This window comes from Molothrus ater, chromosome 24 (genome assembly GCF_012460135.2).
Source record: "Molothrus ater isolate BHLD 08-10-18 breed brown headed cowbird chromosome 24, BPBGC_Mater_1.1, whole genome shotgun sequence".
NCBI lineage: Eukaryota > Metazoa > Chordata > Aves > Passeriformes > Icteridae > Molothrus > Molothrus ater.
In genome coordinates this window covers 7,309,715-7,322,250 of record NC_050501.2, presented here as the reverse complement: position 1 = coordinate 7,322,250, position 12,536 = coordinate 7,309,715, and positions in this window count along the sequence as shown.

The following is a 12,536-nucleotide window of genomic DNA, read 5'->3' as shown; positions in this document are numbered from 1 at the left end:
TGGGATTAATGCTGATGAATTTTCAGCGTTTAGTGTCTCTTTTTGGGTCAGAAATCTGTCCCAAACACTGGGGGGACTCTGGAGCTGTTTGGGAACAGTTCTTTTTCGAAATTCTTTTGTGTTGGATCAAATGGTTGGCATTTGCAGGGTAAAGACCCTGGAAATAATTTGGCAGATCAGGAAGCTAAGGATGCAGCAGAAAATGGAGCTGAAAGAGTTAATATTAACTCCAAATGAGGAAAAATTGGAAATTCCAAAGTTTAGGGAAGAAAAAAAAAAAAAAAGGCGAATTAAAACAAGATAGGTGGCGAAAAAGATAAATGGGGGAAATAGAAACATCTTGATGGAAGACAGATAATAAAATGCTTACTAGGGAATAGCAGAGGACATGTATCAAAACGCCCAGTGGGATACTCAGGCTTTGTGTGATCATTTTTTTAAAGGAACTATGGATGCATTGCGATTTTTGGAGTAGAAAAACAAGTAACTGAAAAATGTATAATTTGCCAAAGGATAAATAAAAGGGTGGTGAGAAAAACAACATGAGAAGGTCGTGAGTTAACTCGTCGACCATTTCAAAGTATCCAAGCAGAAGTTTGCTTTGGTAAACTCTGGATTTATTTGTAAAAACCGTTTAATCCAGGAAAAAAAAAAGGATATACCACATGCTGGGCAGGAGGGAGATTGTAAGAAAATAACATTTTTAAAGGCAATAAAAGAAAAACGGTGAAAGTATAAGGCTGGGAACGAAATATTACCTCATCCATTCCTGTTTGTTCCTCCACTCGTTCGCGGCTGCCCCAGCCCCTGTGCCGGCTCCGGCACAGTCCGTCTGTCCCGGTCCGTCTGTCCCGGTCCGTCTGTCCCGGTCCCGGCCGCCTGGCCCGCGGCCGCTCCGCTGGCCGTGCCGGCGGAAGGGGCGGGGGGTCCGTCCTGCCGTGTGCACTGTGGGTACCGCGCTGACCGCACCGAGGGGGGGTCCCGTCTGTCCCATCCCCGGCTGCCCTGACTCTGCTCGGCTCCCGCCGCTGCAGCCGGGGTCAGTCCCAGCTTTGTCTCTGCCGGATCAGCCGCCGTGAGCCACGTGGGGCCGATCCACGCTGCAGCTCGGTCTGCACCGGAACAGCCCCTGGGGCGGTCCCGGCTGCAGACCCCGCCTTTGGAGCACCGAGACCCTGAGCTGTGCCGAGTTCCGCCGTCCCGCCCTGAGCTCCGTTCCCTTGGTAACCACAGCTCCGGCTGCTCAGGGGAACTCTCTAAAGGAATCACCTTATCGAAACACTAAAAGTTCAGGTAAAAGAAAGTCCTCTCCTGATTCATCCTAAAAATACGGGAGAAAAGCTATAGAAGATAAAAATCCAAAAAGAATGGGATAAAGGGATTAGTCTATTTCCATTAAAAGAGGCTCCCATAGGAGGGGGCGGACCAGGGTTTGTAAATGCTCCTTTGACTTCGTCTGAGGTCTGAAATTTTAAGAAATAAATAAAAGGGATATTTGGAGGATCCCGTAGGCATAGCTGAACAATTAGACCAATTTTTAGGTCCAAACATTTATACTTCAGAAGAGATGTGGTCTGTAATGAAAATAATATTTTTCTCAGGAAGAAAGGCAATTAATCAGACCAGCTGAAATAAAAGCTTAGGAAAAAAGATAATCTACGGGGACCCCCAGAGAAGACAAAATGCCAACTGTACCTCCTGAGTGGGGTAAAAATAACGAGGAGGGGAGTAAACACATGAATAATTATTGTAATTACATAATCAAAGGAATAAATGCGACAGCATATCAAAGGCGAAATGCAGGGGGAAAAAAAAGGTTTTTAAGGGACAGCTTTTCGAGGGGAAAGAAGAAACTGCAACTAAATGGATAAACAAACTTAAGAGAAATAGGAAAATGGTCCTAAGTAAGCAGAAGATCTGAAAATCTTTAAAGAGATGGGCACAGAGGAGGAATAGGGAGGTCATAAGCTCTAATTTTCTGGGGGGAACAAATACCATCTGGAGCCTGTGATAACTTTAAAAGTGGGTCCCCAAGAAGAAGAATTGGAATTTGTAATAGACACAGGGGCAGAGAGAACCTGCCTGTTAAATATTCCAAAAAGTTATAGTGTGAGCAAACATATAGTGAAAGTAACAGGGGCAAAGAGAGAAAGTTTTATATTTCTGGTCATTAAAGATGTAGTAATTGAGGGAAGAAACTAGAATTTGGATGGGAGATGTCTTATTGGTCCCAGGGGCAGGTAGCAATTTATTGGGAAGAGTCTTACAAGTGCAATTAAGAATAGGAGTTATATCAGAAAATGGGAAAATGACAGCTAGAGTTTTAAAATTATTTAAAAGAGGATGAAGAAAAAAAAACAACAAAGAAGTTTGAGGTGGGGAAGGAAATAGGGGAAGATTAAATATCGACCCCATAAGGGTTACAATTGAGAGAGAAGATTGTCCCGTACATGTACGTCAGTATCCTGGATCTTTAGAAGGACGGGAAGGTTTGAAGCCGGTAATAGAAGGACTAATAAAGGATGGGGCATTAGAACCTTGTATGTCTCCTCATAATACCCCTATTCCCCCAATAAAGTCTGATGGGAGTTATAGACTAGTACAAGATTTAAGGGAGGTTAGTAAAAGAACTCAGACTCACTACCCAGTGGTAAAATATCTTAGACACTTAATAAATAGAAGTAGCTAGAAAACCAACCATGAGAAAATTGCAAGAATTTTATTCATTCTCCCTCCCTCTTCAAAGAGAGAGATCAGAAAATTACCTAGATTATTGAAATATTATAGATTGAGGGGTACACACAAGTAGCAAAATTTGTGTATGAAAAAAACGGACAGAAGGAGATTATATAAAACAGACCAAAGAAGATATTGTTAAATTAAAAGAGTTAAGCTAAAACTAGCCTAAGTACCAGCTTTAAGCTTACCTTTGTTAGAAAAGTCATTTATCATTTATACATAAATACAGAAAATGGAGTACCTCATAAAATTTTAATTCAAGGCTAAGGAAGAATAAAAAAATATCTATTAGCTCATATATCAAAGATGTTGGACTCAGTAAGCCACAGCTAGCCAGTAGGTATTTAACAGCTACTGCAATCCTAGTAAAAGAAAGTTGTAAGCTTACTTTTGGAAGTAATTTAGTTAGGTTCAGTTCATACTGTCTGAAGTGTGTTGAATCAAAAAAAAACAGGTAAGAAGAGAAGAAAGAGAGAAGTTGAAGTAGGGAGGTGGTTAGCAAACTCTGAGATGTTAGAATGTGAAGTGATGACATCTTGGTGCTAGAAGAGAGCAGAAGTGTGAATGCAGGGTTTTTGCATGAAAAGCAGGGAAGTGTCTTAACACACGGTTGTTAGGAGGTTATTCAATGCCGAACTGAGGTCCAGAAAGGGTTTAGCAGAACGGGCCCTCCTTGAAGGGAAAAGAGGAGAAGTTGACTAGAGAAAGGAAAAGAATGTCAGGAGCACCTGGGGGCGCCAGGTTTGGGGTTGTCAAGGTTGGGAGGTGTCTGGCCGCTCCCTACGAGCGGCGGGGTCTCGGAGGCTGCGGCAGGGACCGATCCATGGAGGTGACCCGGCGGCAGTGCTGGCAGCAGAGGACACGGGTTTGCCGGCCAGGAGCAGGCTGGCGCCGTGGTGGAACTGCCGGGGGGGCTCCCAGGCTGCCGGGGTCCCGAGTCGAGGATGGCAGTGTCAGCCCCGGTAAGTAGGCCGAGAGAGAGAAGGAAAGAGAAAGAGAAGAAGAGAGAGAGAGGGCAAAAGGGACCCAAGGCTGCCCCCAGGGTCCCCATGCCCCTGGCTGCTCTCCCCTGCTCCGGCCCTGCAGCGAAGTGGCAGCACAGCATTGACAGCAAGGCCGTGAAAAGAGCGGGAGGGGGGCTAGCACTAAAAGATAAAATCAAAGCAGAGATTGCTGAATCTCCAAACCTCACAAAGTGGTTTGTTTTTCTTAAGTAAAAAGGTTTTTGGTTTTTTCTTTTGTGTGTTTTGTTTGCTGTTAAAAAGAAGTTTGTTTTTTTTTTTTTCCTGAAGAATGGGTTTGTAAGGCTAAAACAATTAAATGCTGCCCAAAAAGTAAAAAGCAATAGATGTGATACATCTCATGTTAAAATTGGTCTAGCTTTTCTTATTTAACTAACTGTAACTCACAAAAAGAAGAATTTGCCTCTGCAGCTATTAGCACAGCTGGATAGAAGAAGAAGAAGATGCTGCTGTGGAAAAAGCTTTTAGCTAAACCCAGAAAGTTTGGAAGAAGAGTGAATGGTAAAAGTTAATGCAGTATTATCTTTCTTTTATTACTATGCTATTAAGAAGTCCTTTCCAGGTACTACTGAAGCAACAATCAGAATCACAGAAAGAGGGTGAATTCATGCCAGCAGAATCAAAGGACTTGTGAAGAAACCTGAGGAATGGACTATCACATTTAAACCAGGTGATACCGACCTGACTTTCCAATGGGGACTGAGTGGTAATAGTTTCAAAAAAGGCAAATGATCCAAGAAATGTACAAAGAACAACACAGAATTAAGAATTAAGACAACGCTTATACCACTGGTTTCAAGCACTGCCTGGTTTTATTCTGGTCTTGCCTGAATAAAACATCTCCTTAGGGGAGGAATACTCCAGATAGAAGGATCAAGACTGTTTTTGTGTTCTGACCTTAGCCTGAGAATTGTACAGGGGAGAAGGGGAATTACCATTTCCATCAGTAAACTTTATTTGATTCATTCCAAGACTGGACATGCTAGCTGGGTTATAAGTAAATGCTTGAATTGTGAGAATAATTAGTATTGTAGTTCACAACATTTATGCTCTTATTGCAAAAAGTGTTAAAGTAATAGCTTTGTGGATGGGAATTACTAGTGCCTGGTGAATGAGAGATACCTGAAGAACGGTAAGAGTCCACAGTTAAAGGGTGTCCAAACCAATTTGCCTGGAAATTATTTAAGAGAAAGTGACAAGGAAATAGAGGGCACGACCAGATTGGCCTCTGTTTTTTGCCACCGAGAAGATCAAATACACCTGCTGTGGGTTGCAACCTCACAGGCCTGGGAGGTGGGAGTATAAGGCATACTGGACCTCTGTTATTCCTGTTTCTGGCACTCATTTGTTCTCTTTTCCCTTTCGGGATACCAGCAAGATCGTGTCACAAATGCTGCAGAAAGCATCACGTGGAAAGAAACCAAAGTTCCTCTTTAATTACACACACCTATGTCAACAGCCACTGTTATAACCCATCCAAATTAAGAACCTGTAGGCAAAATGGAGTAAATTATTGGATTACAAGAAACTTAGGAAAAAGTGGTAATAGATTTGGAATTGAATGTCCAAAAGGAGAGAGAGGGATTTGTTTTACATTTAATCTTGACGGTTCGAGATTTGGTAAAAAAACAAATAATAAAGGAAAAGGTAAAACCAGCACAGCAACTTAACTCTGTATTGACTCCAAATTATCTATTGAGTCGTATTACAAGACTCCAAGTAGTTATAGAAATGATAGCAAATGGAGCTGCCCAGGCATTGGAGTTAATATCAAGTCAGCTAAGCCAAACAAAAACTGTAGGGTATCAGAATAGGTTGGCTTTACACTATTTATTGGCCAAAGAAGGGGGTGTTTGTGGAAAGTTTAATATATCAAATTGTTGAAAATTGATGACCACAGAAAAGTCATTCTAGAAAAAGCAAAAGAAATCAAAGAAGAAAAAAATATATATGCATATAATAACCAAGGTACCAGTCCAAAAATTAGAAAACAATGTTAAAACCTAGCTGGTAGGGTAATGTATTAGAAGAAATTAAGATCTTTCATTTTATGTGTTGCAACTATTTTTATATTTCTTCCTTGTGTAATCCCCTGTTTTATTTTGCCCGCATAGTCCAGAAGGTGCAAGTAGATAAGAAATATTGCTCAAGCCAAAGGATTTACAAAGAATAAGAGAGGGGATTGTGGCAAATGCAGGTATTTTATGATTGGCTTTTTTGAAATATTAAAATGAATATTATATGTGTTGTGTTAGAAAGGAATGCTGTATTAATTCTCTTAAGTAGTGTGTTAAATATAGTTTTAGGTTATAAAAACTGTTAAAATAGAAACGATGCTATGTAAGATACTTTTTTTAAAGAAAGGACTTACAGCGAGATAGCGGCCACAGGACACCTGGATCTTTCAGAGAAAAAGAATTTATATATATTGCCCTCTTATCAGAAGAAACAAACTTCTTCCTGCCTCCAAGGCGCTGTTAGGATTAGAAGGAAGAAGTGGATGATGAGCAGACAGAATCCTGTGTTTGAATGGAATTTATGCACCATGTATGAAGTGTATGACTCTGCAACAGGCTATTGCTTTTAAGGGTTAATCCTTTGTTAACAGGGGTCCTTTTTCGGGCTCGTGCTGCCCAGAAAAAGGTACCCGGACGTCCGTAACTTTGTTTTTGTTGTCTCATATTGTCCTAATTCAAATTGTCCAAATTATTATTACTCTAATTGTATGACTATTTTTATAACCATTTTATTACTATTAAACTTTCAAAAATTTGAAAAGCAAGTGATTGGCGTTTTTCACACCAGTCTGTTAGGTGAAAATTATCAAAAGATTTTTGTGAGTTTTCTAATTTTGGCATTAATGCTGGCGAATTTTCAGGGTTTACTGTCTAATTTTGGGTCGAGAAATCTGTCCCAAACACTGAGGGGACTCTGGAGCTATTTGGGAACAGTTCTTTTTCGAAATTCTTTTGTGTTGGGACCAAAGGGGTGGCATTTGCAGGAGCAAAATAATTCTCTGTCTGTCCTGTATTTATTAAAGCAGCTGTCATATTCCAACCTCCTCTTCGTCGCACGGTTTGTGTGCATGGATGTGGCTGTGCAGACGAATCGTGACACAAAGTAGTCCCACTGGGTGCTAGGAGTGTGGAAGGCGAAAACGCAGAGGCACACCAAGTATCGGTTGCTCAGGGTTACGTGCTGGAGAGGGATCTCTCGGTGCCCGGCAGAGGGAGAGACGCGGAAGGATACACGCAAGGCGCTGCAGTTTTCGCCTGCTGTGGTGCCGTGTATAGACGCAGTGGCGGCAGAAGTGGCGTGACAGGGCACAGGGATGCCGGCTGTGGCTGGACAGCGGCACGCAGCGGCTCGGAACCGGGACCAGGCTGTGCCAAAGCTGCGGCAAACGCAGTGGGGGGTGGCGGCGGGGCCGTGGAGATAGAACTGCACATGCGTGCGGCTGATCCCGGAAGCAGTGCTGTGGTTCAATGAGTCGGCGCGGAGTGATATCGCTGGTGCGGGTCTTGTAGCAACTGCGCATGCATGGGTTCTGTCACTAGGGCGGCGTGGGCAGTCATCATGGCGGCAGGCAGGCCGGGGGGTGCGGGAGGCGGCGGAGCTGGGGGAACGGGAATAGGGCCGCGGCTGCGGCCATGGAAAGGAACGCCGGGACGTCCGTGGTTGCAGGAGGCGGCGGAGCCGCGCCATCCTGCAGCTCTGAAGCGGGAGGGTACGGTGGGGAAGGCGCAGCTCGGCCCACCATGCAGAGGCGGCGGCAGGAGAGGGGAAGCGACCACGGGCGGCGCTGACGGGAGGCTGGGCTGGAGCGCCGCGGCGCCAGCACGGGGTGCCTTGGGTGGCTGGGGCGCCCCGTAAGACAGTCATTAAAACACCCTAAAAATTATTTTTAAAGCCCTGAAAAAGCCCTATAGGTATCCTAAACATTTCCAGAGAATTCCTAAACAACTCCTGCAAAAAAACCCCTAAAATATCCCTAAAAATCCCTGAAAAATCACCTGAAAGACCCTAAAAAACTGTTTAACCCCTACCTGTAACACTGTGGCCTCCAAACATCATCTCTACCTATTAATCGGGGTAACTGCAAGACCCTCAAACACCACCACAATCACCAGCTTGAGTTGGTCTGGGCAGCACCAAATAAAATAAAATAAAAAGCTTTATAAATAGAGAAATTAAAAATAAAAATTAAATAAAAATTAAATAAAAAAATAAAATAAATGCTTTAAAAATGGGAAAATAAAAAAAAAGCAAATTAAAAAAATAAAAAGCTTTAAAAACAGAAAAATTAAAACTAAAAATTAAAAAAAAATTTAAAAAATAAAAGAAATGCTTTAAAAATAAAAAAATCAAAACCAAAAAATTAAATAAAAAATAAAATTAAAAAAATAAATGCTTTAAAAATAAATCAAAACTAAAAATAAATAAAAAATAAAATTAAAAAATAAAATTAAATAAAATAAATGTTTAAAAATGAAAAAATGCTTTAAAAATAGAAAGATCAAAAATAAAAATTAAATAAAAAATAATAAAAAAATGTTTTAAAAATAAAAAAATCAAAACTAAAATTTAAATAAAAAGGAAAATTAAAAAAATAAAATAAATGCTTTAAAAATAGAAAAAGCAAAAAATAAAAATGAAATAAAAAAATAAAAATAAAATAAATAGTTCAAAAATAAAAAATTAAAACTAAAAATGAAATAAAAAATAAAATTAAAAAATAAAATAAATGTTTAAAAATAAAAAAAATTAAAACTGAAAATTAAAAAAAATTTAAAAAGCTTTAAAAATAGAAAGATCAAAAATAAAAATTAAATTAAAACAACATTAAAAAATGCTTTAAAAATAAAAAAATCAAAACTAAAAATTAAATAAAAAATAAAAGTAAAAAAATAAAATAAATGCTTTAAAAATAGAAAAAGCAAAAAATAAAAATGAAATAAAATATAATATTTGAAAAATAAAATAAGTAGTTCAAAAACAAAAAATTAAAACTAAAAATGAAATAAAAAATTAAATAAAAAAATTTTAAAAAGCTTTAAAAATAGAAAGATCAAAAATAAAAATTAAATAAAAAATTTAAAAAAGCTTTAAAAATAAAAAAATAAAAACTAAAAATTAAATAAATAATATTTTTTAAAAAGCATTAAAAATCGAAAAAGCAAAAAATAAAAATGAAATAAAAAATAAATTAAAAAAATAAAATAAATGATTTAAAAATAAAAAATAAAACAAAAAATTAAATAAAAATAAAATTAAAAAATAAAAAAAGCTTTAAAAATCGAAAAAGCAAAAAATAAAAATGAAATAAAAAATAAAATTAAAAAAATAAAATAAATGCTTTAAAAATAAAAAAATTAAAACAAAAAATGAAATAAAAAATAAAATTAAAAAATAACATAAAAAGCTTTAAAAATAGAAAAATCAAAAATAAAAATTAAATAAAAAGTAAAAAATAAAATAAATGCTTTAAAAATAAAAAAATCAAAACTAAAAATTAAATAAAAACTAAAAAAAAATAAAATAAATGCTTTAAAAATAGATAAAGCAAAAATAGATATGAAATAAAAAATAAAATTTAAAATATAAAATAAATAGTTTATAAATAAAAAATGAAAACTAAAAAATAAAAAATAAATTTTAAAAAAATGCTTTAAAAAAAATATTAATTAAAAAAAATTTAAAATAAAATAAAAAGCTTTAAAAATAGATAAATCAAAAATAAAATTGAATAAAAAATAAGAAAAAAAGCTTTAAAAATCAAAAACTCAAAAGTAAAAATTAAGAAAAAAATAAAAATAAAAAAATTTAAAATATGCTTTAGAAATATAAAAATTAAAACTAAAAATTAAATAAAAAGGAAAATTTAAAAATAAAATAAATGCTTTAAAATAGAAAAAGTAAAACTAAAGAAAAGATATAAAAAGCTTTAAAACTCGGAAAATTAAAAAATAATAAATAAAAATTAAATTTAAAAAATAGAATTAATTAAAAATAATTAAAAAAACAAAATAAAATCCGTAAAGTGCTGTAAAGTACTGTAAAAGTTCCATAAAAGGCCGTGTCGTAAAGCGCGACTGTCGAAAAAAAGCACCTTTTACGACAGTCGCGCTTTACGGCACCTTTTGCGACAGTTTCACGACAGTCGCGCTTTACGGCACCTTTTACGACAATCGCCCTTTACGGCACCTTTTACGACAGTCGCGCTTTACGACACCTTTTACGACAGTTTTGCGACAGTCGCGCTTTACGACACCTTTTACGACAGTCGCGCTTTACTGCACCTTTTACGACAGTTTTACGACAGTCGCGCTTTACTGCACCTTTTACGACAGTTTTGCGACAGTCGCGCTTTACGGCACCTTTTGCGACAGTCGCGCTTTACGGCACCTTTTATGACAGTTTTACGACAGTCGCGTTTTACGGCACCTTTTACGACAGTTTTATGACAGTCGCGCTTTACGGCACCTTTTACGACAGTTTTACGACAGTCGCGCTTTACGGCACTTTTACGACGTTTTAAGGAAATTTTACGGCACTTTACAGCACTTTAGAATTTTTATTTTGTTTTTCATGTATTTTTAATTAATTTTATTTTATTAATTTTGGGGTTTTTTTAATTTTTCTATTTTTAAAGCTTTTTATTTTATTTTTTTATTTTTTTATTTGTTTTTATTTTTAATTTTCCTATTTTTAAAGCTTTTCATTTTATTTTTAAAATATTTTTAAATTTAATTTTTAAATTTAATTTTTCTTTTTTTAAAGCATTTATTTTTTTAATTTTGTTTTTTATTTAATTTTTATTTTTCTATTTTTAAGGCTTTGTATTTTTTTAATTTTATTTTTTGTTTATTTTTATTTTTAAACCTTTTTATTTTTTAATTTTTTTTTTTAATTTTTAAAGCATTTATTTTATTTTTAAATATTTATATTTATTTTTAATTTTTCTATTATTAAAGGTTTTTATTTTTTAAATTTTATTTTTAATTTTTTAAATTTTTCTCTTTTTAAACTATTTTTTAAAATTTTTTTTTTATTTTTAATTTTTCTATTTTTAAAACTTTTTATTTTTTAATTTTTATTTAATTTTTATATTTCATTTTTTTATTTTTAAAGCATTTATTATATTTTTTAATTTTGTTTTTTAGTGATTGTTTATTTTTCTATTTTAAAAGCATTTATTTGATTTGTAAATTTTTTTATTTAATTTTTAATTTTTCTATTGTTAAAGCCTTTTTAAAATTTTTTAAATTCGTTTTTATTTTTAATTTTTCTGTTTTAAAAGCTTTTTATTTTATTAATTTTTTATTTAATTTTTACATTTAATTTTATTATTTTTAAAGAAGTTATATTTTTTAATCTTGTTTTTTATTGAATGTTTATTTTTAATTTTTCTATTTTTAAAGCTTTTTATTTTTTTAATTTTATTTTTAATTTTTTTATTTTTAAGTTTTCTGTTTTTAAAGCATTTATTTTTTAATTTTGTTTTTTATTTAATTTTTATTTTTTAAATTTTCTATTTTCAAAGTTGTTGAATTTTTAAATTTTATTTTTTATTTATTTTTATTCTTAATTTTTTTATTTTTAAGTTTTCTATTTTTAAAGCTTTTTTTTTAATTTTGTTTTTTATTTATTTTTCTATTTTTAATTTTTGTATTATTAAAGCATTTATTTTTTAATTTTGGTTTTTTTCTAATTTTTTTTTCTATTTTTAAAGCATTTATGTTTTAATTTTGTTTTTTATTTAATTTTTTTTTTAATTTTTTAATTTCAAAGTTTTTGAATTTTTACATTTTATTTTTTATTTATTTTTATTCTTAATTTTTTTATTTTTAAAGCATTTATTTTTTTAATTTTATTTTTATTTTTTTTATTTTTAATTTTTCTATTTTCAAAGCTTTTTTATTGTTTAATTTTATTTTTTATTTAATTTTTAGTTTTAATTTTATATTTTGAAACCTTTTTTTTATTTTTTAATTTAATTTTTTATTTCTATTTTTAATTTTTCTATTTTTAAACCTTTTAATTTTATTAATTTTTTATTTAATTTTTATATTTAATTTTTCTGTTTTTAAAGCATTTATTATATTTTTTTAATTTTGTTTTGTATTAAATTTTTATTTCTAATTTTTCTATTTTTAAAGCATTTATTTTATTTATTTTATTTTATTTTTAATTTTTCTCTTTTTAAAGCATTTTTTAAATTTTATTTTTTATTTAATTTTTATTTTTAATTTTTCTCTTTTTAAAGCATTTTATTTTTTTCATTTTCTTTTTATTTTTTATTTCTAATTTTTCTGTTTTTAAAGCATTTATTTTTTTAAATTTGTTTTTTATTTAATTTCTTTTTTTAATTTTTCTATTTTTAAAGCTTTTTATTTTATTTGGTGCTGCCCAGACCAATTTAAGCTGGTGATTGTGGTGGTGTTTGAGGGTCTTGCATTACAGCACTACATTTTATGGAACTTGTACAGCACTTTACAGCACTTTACAGTTTGGGTTTTTTTATTATTTATTTTTAATTAATTTTGTTGTTTTATTTTTTTTTTAATTTTTCTATTTTTAAAGCATTTTATTACATTTTATTTGGTGCTGCCCAAACCTGTAGTGCATTTTTATAGTTTGTAATACTTTGAAGTAATTTTTCCCAAATGGTTTATCCCAAACTGTACCCCCTTCCCTTTACCTGTGTTATCCCTCTCCCGGGATGAGATCATCCCCAAACCCCCACCCTGGCTCTCTGTCAATCACTCAGCCTCC